The 3,880-nt window shown below is 43.1% G+C and overlaps 1 protein-coding gene and 1 pseudogene across 1 annotated transcript in view; one reads left to right on the top strand and one right to left on the bottom strand.

The window, feature by feature from the left end:
- Nucleotides 1-3,880, bottom strand: part of LOC139750862 (uncharacterized) — a 710,881-nt gene that overhangs the window by 146,638 nt on the left and 560,363 nt on the right. The gene's annotated exons all lie outside the window — the stretch shown is intronic.
- LOC139750869 (organic cation transporter protein-like) overlaps nt 1-3,880 on the top strand; it is a 249,495-nt pseudogene that overhangs the window by 225,352 nt on the left and 20,263 nt on the right.

Raw genomic sequence — 3,880 nt, 5'->3', positions numbered from 1 at the left:
AGTGTTTCCTCCTCCACCAGGAGGACCAAGCTGAGAAGGCAGACTCAGAGCTGAGAAGGCTTGAAGGCAATTATGATAACTCCTACGTTGTATGGTTCCCTCGTGATCCCATTTGAAAAAATATTTCTTCTCTACACGTTGGTAATAATGTTAATGCATAGGGGGGCCATTAGTGTAAGCTGGTTCTCATAATTTCATTAGTTAACATTCGTTCTATTTTGGATATAATGAGCATCTCATCACCACTGCTGCGACCTGTCCAGCTCCAACAACGCGCTCAAGTGCACTGTCCTACATCCTCCATTAACCTTGGCATCATCAGCTAACATATCCAAGTATGATCTGCGCCGCCTCCGAAAAGACATTTCCAATGTAAGGTAAATGATTCCAGTTGTTACTTTCATCCTGGGAGAGAGAGAAAAAAGAGCACTCCTGACCTATGTGCTTTGTTCCACTCTTGTTTGAGAATAGGTCTTCCCTGACCTCAGCCTCCAACTCCTTTATCGGTCATCTGGAAGGGACGGTGTCAAAGGCTCTCTGGCCGTCCAAAATAATAATAATAATAATAATAATAATAATAATAATAATAATAATAATAATAATAAGCAATTCAACCACTCATCTCCCACTTTCTCTGGTCCCTGTTGTTCATTCACCCTCTCGTAAATATCAAGCTGTTTGTAGAGTCAAGCTCTTTGTAGAGTCATTTTTCTCATTTGAACACGGCGGGCAGACCCTACGGTATGAGGGTCTGGTCTGTGACTTGAACCTTAAGGGTCAGGTCAGGTCAGGTCAGGTCAGGTCTAAAAGCCACCTCTCTTAAGCATAGGTACTTCATTTGTTCTCTTCCACTTTACAACTACAAGAACCTATGTTCTATTGAGATACCAATCATTTCCAGCGTTGTGTGTAGGGGGTTCAGCACTGTATTGGGGGAATACGTAGCCAGATACAGTAAGGTTAACTCTGGACTGTATTGGGGGAATACATAACCAGATACAGTAAGGTTTAATGCACTGTATTGGGGGAATACATAACCAGATACAGTAAGGTTAACTCTGTACTGTACTGGGGGAATACATAGCCAGATACAGTAAGGTTAACTCTGCACTGTATTGGGGGAATACATAACCAGATACAGTAAGGTTAACTCTGCACTGTATTGGGAGAATACATAACCAGATACAGTAAGGTTAACTCTGCACTGTATTGGGGGAATACATAGCCAGATACAGTGAGGTTAACTCTGCACTGTATTGGGGGAATACATAACCAGATACAGTAAGGTTAACTCTGCACTGTATTGGGGGAATACATAGCCAGATACAGTAAGGTTAACTCTGCACTGTATTGGGAGAATACATAACCAGATACAGTAAGGTTAACTCTGGACTGTATTGGGGGAATACATAACCAGATACAGTGAGGTTAACTCTGCACTGTATTGGGGGAATACATTGCCAGATACAGTAAGGTTTAATGCACTGTATTGGGGAATACATAACCAGATACAGTAAGGTTTAATGCACTGTATTGGGGGAATACATAACCAGATACAGTAAGGTTAACTCTGCACTGTATTGGGGGAATACATAACCAGATACAGTAAGGTTAACTCTGCACTGTATTGGGGGAATACATAACCAGATACAGTAAGGTTAACTCTGCACTGTATTGGGGGAATATATAACCAGATACAGTATGGTTTAATGCACTGTATTGGGGGAATACATTGCCAGATACAGTATGGTTAACTCTGCACTGTATTGGGAGAATACATAGCCAGATACAGTAAGGTTAACTCTGCACTGTATTGGGGGAATACATAACCAGATACAGTGAGGTTAACTCTGCACTGTATTGGGGGAATACATAGATACAGTAAGGTTTAATGCACTGTATTGGGGGAATACATTGCCAGATACAGTAAGGTTAACTCTGCACTGTATTGGGGGAATACATAGATACAGTAAGGTTAACTCTGCACTGTATTGGGAGAATACATAGATACAGAAAGGTTTAATGCACTGTATTGGGGGAATACATAACCAGATACAGTAAGGTTAACTCTGCACTGTATTGGGGGAATACATAACCAGATACAGTAAGGTTTAATGCACTGTATTGGGGGAATACATAACCAGATACAGTAAGGTTAACTCTGCACTGTATTGGGGGAATACATAACCAGATACAGTAAGGTTTAATGCACTGTATTGGGGGAATACATAACCAGATACAGTATGGTTTAATGCACTGTATTGGGGGAATACATAACCAGATACAGTAAGGTTAACTCTGCACTGTATTGGGGGAATACATAACCAGATACAGTAAGGTTAACTCTGCACTGTATTGGGGGAATACATAACCAGATACAGTAAGGTTTAATGCACTGTATTGGGGGAATATATAGATACAGTAAGGTTAACTCTGCACTGTATTGGGGGAATACATAGCCAGATACAGTATGGTTTAATGCACTGTATTGGGGGAATACATAACCAGATACAGTAAGGTTTAATGCACTGTATTGGGGGAATACATAACCAGATACAGTAAGGTTAACGGGCCGTCCTACCAGGCAGGTGTAACGTTCTAATGCCACGATAGCTGATACACGACTGCTTACCAGGCTCACACACACTTGCAACCTCGATGCCACAAAGCATTCATTTCCTCACACACACACCTTCACCTTCGTCTATACAATTATCCAGTCTGAATGATCAGATTCTAAAGTGATAATCTGCTCTGAAGTGATAATTTGACCCTGTTAAATTATTGGAATAATCATGGATGAACTTTGCATTCGCTCACCATTTTTTTTCTTTTCTTTTTCATAATATTTGATTTCTTATCTTTCTCTCACATTGGGCCGCTCCTCTGGTTCTTGAGTGTCTCATACCTTTGCCACACTGATCCCTCGTTTCTCTTTTCATGCTGATATGTATTAGTGCTCTTCACCATCTCTCTCTCTCTCTCTCTCTCTCTCTCTCTCTCTCTCAACCAGAGGAAGTAAACCTCTCTCCCTCTCTCTCAACCAGAGGAAGTAAACTTCTCTCTCTCTCTCTCTCTCTCTCTCTCTCTCTCAACCAGAGGAAGTAAACCTCTCTCCCTCTCTCTCAACCAGAGGAAGTAAACTTCTCTCTCTCTCTCTCTCTCTCTCTCTCTCTCTCTCTCTCTCTCTCTCTCTCTCTCTCAACCGGAGGAAGTAAACCTCTCTCTCAACCGGAGGAAGTAAACCTCTCTTCCTCTCTCTCAACCAGAGGAAGTAAACCTCTCTCTCTCTCTCTCTCTCTCTCTCTCTCTCTCTCTCTCTCTCTCTCTCTCTCTCTCTCTCTCTCTCTCTCAACCAGAGGAAGTAAACCTCTCTCTCTCTCTCTCTCTCTCTCTCTCTCTCTCTCTCTCTCTCTCTCTCTCTCTCTCTCTCTCTCTCTCTCTCTCTCTTTTCATTCCCGGTGTGTGTTCGTTCCTTTGGATGAAGACTGGAGCTCGTGACCACGGTCTGGGAGTGGTTTTACTATATATCACTACTATGTCCAATATGGTCTTAAGTGTTCGCTTGGAGGGCGGGGGCGGCATATTAGAAAGAACGGTCGCTCTATCTCCCTGAATCTTATGTCTTCTCTCTCTCTCTCTCTCTCTCTCTCTCTCTCTCTCTCTCTCTCTCTCTCTCTCTCTCTCTCTCCAATACCATAAATCCGCCTCCAAACGACGTCGTTTCTCCACCGAGCCTTTCAGAGAAATTCTATCGCCACGACGCTGGCATACCTCGCCCAGCAGCGATTCAGGCGACCGGTAGATAAATCCCGCACGAAGGAGGGCCGGCCGTGACGCAAGCATCCCTCCCTCCATCATACGACCTCCTCCTCGTAGG

The sequence above is a fragment of the Panulirus ornatus genome, chromosome 1, assembly GCF_036320965.1.
Source record: "Panulirus ornatus isolate Po-2019 chromosome 1, ASM3632096v1, whole genome shotgun sequence".
Classification (NCBI taxonomy): domain Eukaryota; kingdom Metazoa; phylum Arthropoda; class Malacostraca; order Decapoda; family Palinuridae; genus Panulirus; species Panulirus ornatus.
Note: the sequence above shows the minus strand (reverse complement) of the source record. Positions and strands in the feature narration are given on the sequence as shown.